Genomic DNA, 12,029 nt, shown 5'->3' with positions numbered 1-12,029 from the left:
GCATTGTGACTAAGGAGTTAGTTGCGGGATGATGCATTACGGAACGAGTAAAGATACTTGCCGGTAATGAGATTGAACTAGGTATGAGGATACCGACGACCGAATCTCGGGCAAGTAACATACCGATGACAAAGGGAACAACGTATGTTGTTATGCGGTTTGACCGATAAAGATATTCGTAGAATATGTAGGAGCCAATATGAGCATCCAGGTTCCGCTATTGGTTATTGACCGGAGACATGTATCGGTCATGTCTACATAGTTCTCCAACTCGTAGGGTCCGCACGCTTAACGTTCAGTGAGGATTGGTATTATGAGTTTATGTGATTTGATGTACCGAAGGTTGTTCGGAGTCCCGGATGAGATCACGGACATGACGAGGAGTCTCAAAATGATCGAGCCATAAATATCGATATATTGGAAGGCTATATTCAAACATCGGAAAGGTTCCGAGTGATCCGAGTATTTTCCGGAGTACCGGGGGAGTTACAGGAATACGGGAGTACATATGGGCCTTAGTGGGCTTTAAGGGAAAAAGAGGAGAAGCCACGAGGGCTGGCCACGCGCCCCCCATGGGCCTAGTCCGAATTGGACTAGGGGAGGGGTTGTGCCCCCTCTTTCCTTCTCCTACCCTTCTCCTTCCTTCCCCCTCCTAGTAGGAATAGGAAAGGAGGAATCCTACTCCTACTAGGAGGAGCCTCCCTCCTTTATATACGTGGGGAGGGGGCACCCTAGAACACACAAGTTGATCAGTTGATCTTTTAGCTGTGTGCGGTGCCATCCTCCACCATAATGCACCTCGGTCATACCATAGGCGCTCCTTAGGCGAAGCCCTGCGTCGGCAGCATCATCATCACCGTCATCACGCCATCGTGCTGACGGAACTCTCCCTCGAAGCTCTGCTGGATCAGAGTTCATGGGACGTCACTGAGCTGAACGTGTGCTGAACTCGGAGGTGCCGTGCGTTCGGTACTTGGATCGGTCGGATCGTGAAGACGTACGACTACATCAACTGCGTTCTCATAACGCTTCCGCTTATGGTCTACGAGGGTACGTGGACGACACTCTCCCCTCTCGTTGCTATGCATCACCATGATCTTGCGTGTGCGTAGGATTTTTTTGAAACTACTGCGCTACCCAACAGAAATATCTACCAGATCCATCTTGTCGGATTGTTCGAGACCGATGCGGAGATGATTTTTGGCAATTTGGGAGACTGCCTTTGGCTGAATGGCCGAGCGGGCACCCATGGTAAAACTGTCGAACTGGAGGATCTGCCCAGGAACTAGGGCCCTTCCAAAGGTGATTTTGTCATTGATGACAAGGCGAGCCATCGATCCTTCTGTTGTCGACACAGAGGAACTCTCAATGAAAGCACCAATGTCGGTGCCAAAACCGACAGATCTCGGGTAGGGGGTCCCGAACTGTGCATCTGAGGATCGAAGGTAACAGGAGGCAGGGGACATGATGTTTACCCAGGTTCGGGCCCTCTTAATGGAGGTAATACCCAACTTCCTGCTTGATTGACTTTGATGAGTATAGGGGTTACAAGAGTTGATCTACCTCGAGATCGTAATGGCTAAACCCTAGATGTCTAGCCTGTATGATTTTTGATTGCCACTACGGACTAAACCCTCCGGTTTACATAGACACCGGAGGGGGCTAGGGTTGTACAGACTCAGTTTACAAAGAAAGGAAACTACACATCCGATCGCCAAACTTGCCATCTAAGCAAAGGAGAGTCCCATCCGGACATGGGGAAGGCCTTCTATCTTGTATCTTCGCGGCCCATCAGTCCGGCCCATGTCACATAACCCGACCATCCGAGGACCCCTTAATCTAGGACTCCCTCAACTACCTTCCAATATATGAATCTTTACCTCTCAACCATTTCGGGACTCCTCATCATGTCCGTGTCCGGGTCTCCGAACAAACTTTGGTCACCAAAACACATAACTCATAATACAAATCATCATCAAACGTTAAGCGTGCGGACCCTCCGGGTTCGATAACTATGTAGACATGACCGAGACACATCTCTGGTCAATAACCAATAGCGGAACCTATATGCTCATATTGGTTCCTACATATTCTACGAAGATCTTTATCGGTCAAACTGCAATAACAACATACGTTATTCCCTTTGTCATCGGTATGTTACTTGCCCAAGATTCAATCGTCAGTATCATCATATCTAGTTCAATCTCATTACCGGCAAGTCTCTTTACTAGTTCTGTAATGCATCATCCTGTAACTAACTCATTAGTCACATTGCTTGCAAGGCTTATAGTGATGTGCATTACCGAGAGGGCCCAGAGATACATCTCCGATACTCGGAGTGACAAATCCTAATCTTGATCTATGCCAACTCAATAAACACCTTCGGAGACACCTGTAGAGCATCTTTATAATCACCTAGTTACGTAGTGACATTTGATAGCACACAAGGTGTTCCTCTGGTATTCGGGAGTTGCATAATCTCATAGTTAGAGGAATATGTATAAGTCATGAAGAAAGCAATAGCAATAAAACTTAATGATCATTATGCTAAGCTAACAGATGGGTCTTGTCCATCACATCATTCTCTAATGATGTGATCACGTTCATCACATGACAACACATGTCTATGGTCAGGAAACTTAACCATCTTTGATTAACGAGCTAGTCAAGTAGAGGCATACTAGGGACACTCTGTTTTGTCTATGTATTCACACGTGTACTAAGTTTCTGGTTAATACAATTCTAGCATGAATAATAAACATTTATCATGATATAAGGAAATATAAATAAAAATTTTATTATTGCCTCTAGGGAATATTACCTTCAAAAACCACCTCGAAGCTATTCTTTTCGATCGATCTATCCAAGAGTTTGTACTAAAATAACACCAAATAATTTCATATTCATAATACTCAATCCTACAGAAAGAACCTCAAAGAGTGCCCCAAGATTTCTACCGGAGAAACAAAGACAAGAACGTGCATCAACCCCTATGCGTAGATTACCCCAATGTCACCTTGGGAATCCGTGAGTTGAGTGCCAATACATATATCAAGTGAATCAAAATAATACCCCATTGTCACCACGGGTATTCATATGCAAGACATATATCAGGTGTTCTCAAATCCATAAAAGTATTCAATCCGATAAAACGAATTCTCAAAGGCAAAACTCACTTCATCACAAGATAAAGAGGGGAAAACACCATATGATCCGACTATATTAATAAAGCCCGCGATACATCAAGATCGTGACATCTCAAGAACACGAGAGAGAGAGAGAGAGAGAGATTAAACACATAGCTACTGGTACAAACCCTCAGCCCTGAGGGTGTACTACTCCCTCCTCATCGCGGTGACCGCCGGGATGATGAAGATGGCCACCGGTGATGATTTCCCCCTCCGGCGGAGTGCCGAAATGGGGTCTAGATTGGTTTTCGATGGCTACAGAGGCTTGCATCGGCGGAACTTCTCATCTTGGGTTACCCCGAGGGTTTTTTGGAATATTTGACGATTTATAGGGTGAAGAGGGGGTATGGGAGGCCACCGAGGTGGGCACAACCCACATGGGCGCCCCTGGGCCCCCAGGCGTGCCCTGGTGGGTTGTGCCCCCCTCGGGGCACCCCCAGGTGCTGCTCTGGCCCATCGGATGTCTTCTGGTCCATAAAAAATCCACAAAAAGTTTCGCGGTGTTTGTACTCCGTTTGATATTGATTTCTTGCGATGTAAAAAACAAGCAAAAAACAACAACTGACATTGGGCACTGGGTCAATAGGTTAGTCGCAAAAAAATGATATAAAGTTGCTATAAAATGATTGTAAAACATCCAAGAATGATAATATAACAGCATGAATACTTCGTAAATTATAGATACGTTGGAGACGTATCAGGGCCTTAAAAGGCCAATTAGTGGAAATAGAATTGGGCCACAAGGGTCCAATAGGGGTGGCGCCTGATGACCCACAAGTATAGGGGATCAATCGTAGTCCTTTCGGTAAGTAAGAGTGTCAAACCCAATGAGGAGCAGAAGGAAATGACAAGTGGTTTCAGCAAAGTAATCTCTGCAAGCAGTGAAATTGTCGGTAACGAGTAGTTTGATAGCATGGTAATTTGTAACAAGCAAGTAACGGTAACGGTAAATAAAGTGAATCAAGGTAGCCCAATCCTTTTGTGGCAAAGGATAGGCCAAAACAGTCTCCTATAATAAGCAAAGTGTTCTTGAGGGTACACGGGAATTTCATCTAGTCACTTTCATCATGTTGGTTTGATTCGTGCTCGCTACTTTGATAATTTGATATGTGGGTGGACCGGTGCTTAGGTGTTGTTTTTACTTGAACAAATCTCCTACTTATGATTAAACCCCTCTCAAGCATCTGCAACTACGAAAAAAGTATTAATATAAAATCTAATCATAGCATTAAACTTTTGGATCCAAATCAGTCCCTTACGAAGTAGCGCATAAACTAGGGTTTAAGCTTCTGTCACTCTCGCAACCCATCATCTAATAACTACTCCACAATGCATTCCCTTAGGCCCAAATATGGTGAAGTGCTATGTAGTTGATGTTCACATGACACCACTAAGGGAATCGCAACATACATATCATCAAAATATCGAACACATATCAAGTTCACATGATTACTTGCAACATGACTTCTCTCGTGACCTTAAGAACAAAGGTAACTAATCACAAATGATAATCATGCTCAAGATCAGAGGGGTATTAAATAGCATAATGGATCGGAACATATAATCTTCCACCAAATAAACCATATAGTAATGAACTACAAGATGTAATCAACACTACTAGTCACCCACAAGTACCAATCTGAGGTTCCGGTACAAATATTGAACACAAGAGATGAACTAGGGTTTGAGAGGAGATGGTGATGTTGAAGATGTTGATGGAGATTGCCCTCCCCAAGATGGAAGTTCCCCCAACGGAATCGCTCCGTCGGAGAGCAAAAGTGCTCCTGCCCAAGTTCTACCTCGAGACGGCGGCGCTTCATCCTGAAAGTCCTCTCCTCATTTTTTCTAGGTCAAAATGACCGATATACCAGAAGATGGGCACCGGAGGTAGGCCGAGGAGAGCATAACCCACCAGGGCATGCTTGGGGGTCCTGGTGCGCCCAGGTGGGTTGTGCCCACCTGGTGGGCCTTCTCCGGTAGTTATTTGCTCCAGTATTTTCTATATATTGCAAAGCAATTCTCCGTAAATTTTCAACTCATTTGGAGATGTGCAGAATAGGTAACTCCGACGTAGCTTTTTCAGGTCCAGAATTCCAGTTGCTGGCATTCTCCCTTGTTGTGTAAACCTTGCATATTATGAGAGAAAGGCGTTAGAATTATTCCATAAAGCATTATTATGCATAAAAACATTATAAATAACAATAGAAAAACATGATGCAAAATGGACGTATCAGCGCCTCCCTCTCCATGGAAAGGAGGGAGGGGAAGCCAAATTGGAGGGGAAATTCTCCTCCTCTTGGCCGTCCAAGGAGGGAGGATTCCTTCCCTCCTTGTGGCGACAATTGGCACAAGCTTTGGAGCCTCCTCTAGTTCATCCAATTCTAGTTCTAGTTGATCCTAGTTGATCTAATTAGAGCTAGAACTAGTTTCCCTAATCCTCATAATTAGAAGCCCAGTGTGGTTCTACTATCTCCCCTCTAATTCTCTGGTGACAATTATCTCTGGACGGTGAAGCGCTGCCAGATCGTGAAGACCGTACGCTCGCAACCAAGTAGAGAGGTCGTGCTTTCAGTCTTATGTTCAAGTGATCATTCGAGGGCAGTTCGCGGGATCATCATCAATGGTTCGAGGGACTCCAAGTACGATTTACACCGAATCATCTACTTCCGCTGCACTCCAGAGTCGGTAATGATCGTTGATCCAAACATTATATGCATCTTCATATTGTTCTTGGGTGATCGTAGGGCGATTTGTTTGGTTTTCTACTATGTTTCCCAACAACTTGCGCTTTGTTATACCTGGTTGATGAGTCCAAATTATGTGATTATTTTGCTAGTTTTTTTGTGCCTACTAAGCAGGCTTTATGGAATTTTACCGCGTTCGCGCACTTCTTTTTGTCGTTTTTCTCATATGACGCTTTTCTGGACCCAATGATATTTTATGGAAGAAATCCCAGGGAATGGTAGTGGAATCATGTATTTAAAGTGATAATTACCTACCATAAAAGAATGAAGCAAAATGGGCAAAGAGGCAATCGTCGCTGAGCCTTTAGGGCAAAAGACGACGTTCCATATGCCCGCGCCCGCCCGTATGAGCGGTTGTATGGAGTACCATCATCGCCGCCAGGTCAACTGTATTCACCCCGTGAAGAAGGATCATGGATCGGAGACCCAGAGACACCAGAAAACTTGTCCAGGAGCAGGAACCCTAGCCACCGGAGTGATCCGGAGGGAGGAACCGACAAGGAGGAGGCCGTCGCCTCCACCACCTTCACCGGGAAGGCTCCAACATCATCCCCACTGTCATCATCATCATCATCATTCACATGCCGCTCGTTGTAATCTCGGGAACCCTAAGGGGGATAACTTGTGTGTTACATGTGTAATTCATTCATGGCCTTTACCCCGGGTGTTATGATGTTTGTTGCCATCATGAGTGAGTAGTTCCCTTAGTTCTCATGTATATGGCTGAACCCTAGTGTGTAATAGATCGTTGATATTAGGATTTAATATCCTCTTTGCATGTTTACGTTAATAATATTTTTGACGTTGGGTGAAGTCGATCATCCAATGTATGCCAATTTTGGACGGAAGGTTATTACTGTTGGCGAACCGTGTGGTTGCGGAGGTGGGTGATACGTCTCCAATGTATCTATAATTTATGAAGTATTCATGCCATGTTAAAAAAATTATATGGTTTTGGTATGATTTGATTAGAACTAATCCGGACTGACGCTGTTTTCAGCAGAACTACTGTGGTGCTTTTTTGTGCAGAAATAAAAGTCTTCAGAATGGGATGAAAATTTACCGTGATTTTTTATGGACCGGAAGAGACCCACGGAGCACCTAAGATGGACCAGGGTGTGGCCGAGGGAGCCACAAGCCTGGGGGTGCCCCCCTCCCCTCGAGCTTGTTGGCCCCTTGGGCACCTCCCCTGGCGTCTGGCTAGCCTCCGGCTGGGAGACTGCTGCCAACCGGACCCGTCTTTATCGAAACCTACAGTCGCCATCTTCAACATGCTTTCGGGGGAAACCTGTGGAGTACCTCAGCCCATGACTGCTGGACCTCAACAGCTTCAGGGGCTATCGTCAGGGGGATGACCCCCGGGTAGGCTCAAGGAAACAAGTTAACATTTCAAAACATCGGGACGGTTCAGATCCCTCAAACCGACAGGCCCTCAAGCCGGCTCCCCCAGCAGGAGGTCGGCTAGGCGCGGTGCATCGCTCGGGCCGACTGGTCGCAGCTGGCAGCCGGTGGGTTCAACACCCGTCAAATCCAACTGTATGACAAGACATCCACCACATCGTGGAGAGCATGGCTACAGTGTCGCCGAACAATTTTTCAAAAATTTAACCATTTCCCAAAAAATGAATAAATTACGAAAAATGTGAACCTTTTTTCAAATTTCTGAATATTTTCCTAGATGACGAACATATTTTAAGTTCTAAACAAAAAAGGAAAACATGATCATTTTTTAAATCCTGAAAAAAAGTTAAAAAAGAATATTTTTAATGGAAACAAAATTTGAATAGTATGCCTTTTTCCGAAATGCGAACAAAATTTGAAACATGGGAACATTTGTCGAAATTGCAAACAAAATGATTAAACCGCAAACAGTTTTTTAAGGATGAACATTATTCTGAAATGCTGAATTTTCTTTGAAAATAAAAACATTTTTTTGAAAACCATGAACATGAACATTTTTCTGAAAATGTGAACAAATTTGAAAACAGGAACCTTTTTCTGAAATTCTTGAACTTTTGCTAAACATGAACAATTTTTGAAATTATGAACAAAATTTAAAGACAAGAACTTTTTTTGAATTTCGAACAAATTTTGATAATAAGAATTGTTTTTGAAATTTCTAAAGTTTTTTTAAAACATGATATATTTTTTTATAAAAATATGAACAAAAATTTAAGAAGAGAACATTTTTTTAAAACTATCAAAAAATATTCGAAATTTCCGAACTGAAAAACAGGTAAAAAAAATACAGAAAAAGAACAGAAAAGAAACATAAACAGAAAAATAAAAACGAAAAGTTAAGAAAAAAGTAAATAAAAAAGAAAACCCGATTCAGGAACCTTCTAACCTTCTAGAAGGTTCCCAAAAGTGATAAAAACCGGCTGGGATCTGGAAGGTTCCTTTTTTTTTGAGAAATGGAATATAGAGAATCAGTTCTATATAAAACAAAAAAATTGTTTAACCGACTAAAACCATGTTTGGGTCTTCTAACTAATCCACGGATATGCAAAACTGGATTCCTATAAACCTGGAATTTCAGGTTTGTACAAAAACGACTATTAGTCATTTTTCTATAAACGTGATTCCTATATCTCTCTCGCTGATCCTCGTGGGCACGTTCATCAGCCAAAGAATTAGAATCTGCAGATGTGCCCGTGACCGGCGACAGCCTCGATGGGCTCTCACTAGTGTGCCACACCTCGACGACGTCATCCTCTAGCCGCCGGCCGCCTGCCGCCTGCCGCCGCTTCTTCTGCGCCGTCCGTCTTGTTGTTGTCGCCGCCAAGGTCAGCTCCTTGAGCGTGTACATGCGTCAGAACTCGGAAGCCAGCAGATCAAATCGATCCAGCTTGTTCCCGTCCATAGCTAGCTTCTAGATACACATGTGGGCGGCATCGTTTCGTGAGTTCTGCAGCCGGCCGATAGAATTGATCCAGCCATCGCTCTAGGCAGCAAGATTCTACATCTGTGTGCGTGTTCATGGCCGTAATTTCATGCGTCCGGCAGCAGGCGGATCGAATTGATCGAGCGCTTGCCTCAGTAGCTAGCTTCTACATGAGCGTGTACACGGCTGTCCGGCGAGATCGATGAGTCAACTCTCCTGTATTTGCGTACCTCGACGGAATGTGATGGGAAAATAAGAAGCTCACCGCAGAATAGGAATAGTACTCTGAATCATTATCGAATAAGGAACTGACAAACACACTCTCCAACCCAAACGTAGTCTTATACAAACTCATTCTTAACCGAAATAATAGTAAAAGTGGTTTTTGCTAAAAATCAGCTAAAAACTTATTTTCTATAAACCAACACCTAATATTTGCTATCCAAACAACCCCTGCTTATAGAAAACCCGGTCAAATCCCTGCAGGGGTGTCCCAACTTAGCCCATCACAAGCTCTCACGGTCAACGAAGGATATTCCTTCTAGCGGGAAGACCCGATCAGACTCGGAATCCCGGTTACAAAACATTTCGACAATGGTAAAACAAGACCAGCAAAGCCACCCAGATGTGCCAACAAATCCCGATAGGAGCTGCACATTTCTCGTTCTCAGGGCACACCGGATGAGCCAGACGTCGGGTAAGCCAGCCCAGAGTTGCCCCTGGTAGCCTCGGACATCGCTCGGTTGGACCAACACTCAGAGGAGCACTGGCCCGGGGGGGTTAAAATAAGATGACCCTTGAGTCTGCAGAACCCAAGGGAAAGAAAAGGCTAGGTGGCGAATGGTAAAACCAATGTTGGGCCTTGCTGGAGGAGCTTTATTCAAGGCGAACTGTCAAGGGGTTCCCATTATTACCCAACCGCGTAAGGAACGCAAAATTCGGGAACATAACACCGATATGACGGAAACTAGGGCGGCAAGAGTGGAACAAAACACCAGGCATAAGGCCGAGCTTTCCATCCTTTACCAAGTATATAGATGCATTAATTAGATAAGAGATATTGTGATATCCCAACAAGTAAACATGTTCCAACAAGGAACAACATCTCCATGTTCCAACAAGGAACAAACTTCAATCTTCACCTGCAACTAACAACGCTATAAGAGGGGCTGAGCAAAGCGGTAACATAGCCAAACAATGGTTTGCTAGGACAAGGTGGGCTAGAGGCTTGGTTCAACAATAGGGAAGGCATGATAAGCAAGTGGTGGGTATCACAACATAGGCATAGCAAAAGAGCGAGCAACTAGCAAGTAAAGATAGAAGTGATTTCGAGGGTATGGTCATCTTGCCTGAAATCCCGCAAGGAAGAAGAACGAGTCCATGAAGAAGACAAACGGACGTAGACGAACGGGTCCTCACAAACGCGACGTTACCGGAACCAACCCGAAGAAGCAACACTGGAAAAGAAGCACACAACATAGTAAACAACCAACACATGAACATGGTATGATATGCGGGATGCGGTATGTGATGCATATGCATGATTTGACAAGGAATGATGAACCTGGCCTCAACTTGGGATTCCAAGAGTGCCACTGGAAAGGTGAGGTGATTTCGGTTGAAATCGATATAAAGATCGCAAGAATCGGATGCACGGTTTGGAAATGTCAAGCAAAACAAATATGGCACCGGTCTGCGATAAGCAGCAAGTAGCCATCTAAATGCAACAAATTAAACATGCTACAACACCCAAACATGGCAACAAAATACATGGCAGGGATCCGCTCATGATGCTTGACAAAAGATGAACACTGAGCTACGGCCAATTCATCCATTAACAGGTTCAAACAAGCATGGCAAAAGTGCAATTGGTAAACAGGTTTCAGACTTAGTGAAATTAACACAAGCCTGGAATTTCAGATCAGGTAGCACACTTTGGAGCATGAAAACTATATGCTACAAGAACTTAACATGGCAAAGCAAGGCATGGCATGGAGCTACTCAAGGAGCTTAACAAAAGTCCCTTAGTGACCTTGAGCCAAAAGGGATCAGAAAATACAATTGCAAGCATGTGAACATGGCAAAAACATAATCAGATCTCAGACTTAGTGAAAAACTGGAGCATGCAAATCAGATATCAAGTAGGCATGTTTACGAGCTCGATGCACTCACTACAGAGCAAGGCATGACAATCTAAGCATACACCCATCAAGAATACACATTATACAAGCTAGACATGGCAAGAACAACAACATAGCATGCATGGATCAACAACAACATCCTCGGCAAAATCGCTAACAAGTAGACAATCTGCCCAGATTCACGAAATAGCAAAAGTAGAGCTCGATTGACTCAAGCTAGGGTGCTCCATAAATGCAAACAAATACATGGATGGATAGAGCACCACAATATGAACAAATCATGCTTACTGATCATCCTCAAAAGAGGCACGGATCACTAGGAAACAACATGAACATATGGCATATTGATAAAGACACATCAAGTACTTAGTGGAATTGCTAAGTCCCTGAAATCAGCATTAACGAATGCACCACTTTGCAAGCTTGTGCTAGTCACCACACATATCACAAAAATACATGGATAGCACCTCTGTAAAGATGGAAAAGCATATAACAAAACTCATGTAGACCTCAGGGGCATATCATGCACACATTAATCATGGCAAAAATGACAAATAGCTATTTGACGCAGCAGATCTGACAATTAACTCAAATAGCACTCTACCAACTGCATTTCGGGCATCAAGATGAACTCAAAGGAAAATGATGCAATGAGATGAAATGATGTGCTCTCTGAGACGAACATTTTGATATGCTACATGCCCAAAACGGAGCTGCGGATGCAAAGTTACGATGCGATGAAGATGGGCATATGAATCTGGAAATTTCGGGGACTTAGTGAAATTTAAACCTCCGCGAAAAGTCAACGCGGGACGGAGGGATCCGGGACGGAGCGGATCGGGACGCGGACGCCGTTTGGATCGGGCACCCGGTGGATCTCGTCCACCCCCGACGTGAGCTCACCTGAGCTGGCCGAAGGGACACCGGAGACGGAGAAGGAGGCGCGGGGGCTCGCAGGAGTTGCCCCGGGCGGCGGATCCGGCGACCCCAAGGCGGCGGAGACGGGCGGTGGCCAGGTCGCGTGGTGGAGGCGGCGGCCGGCGGCGAGCAGCGGCGTCGAGCGCGGCCCGGC

The sequence above is a fragment of the Triticum dicoccoides genome, chromosome 6A (genome assembly GCF_002162155.2).
Source record: "Triticum dicoccoides isolate Atlit2015 ecotype Zavitan chromosome 6A, WEW_v2.0, whole genome shotgun sequence".
Classification (NCBI taxonomy): domain Eukaryota; kingdom Viridiplantae; phylum Streptophyta; class Magnoliopsida; order Poales; family Poaceae; genus Triticum; species Triticum dicoccoides.
The sequence above is the reverse complement of the archived record's forward strand: the minus strand, read 5'-3'. Positions refer to the sequence as shown.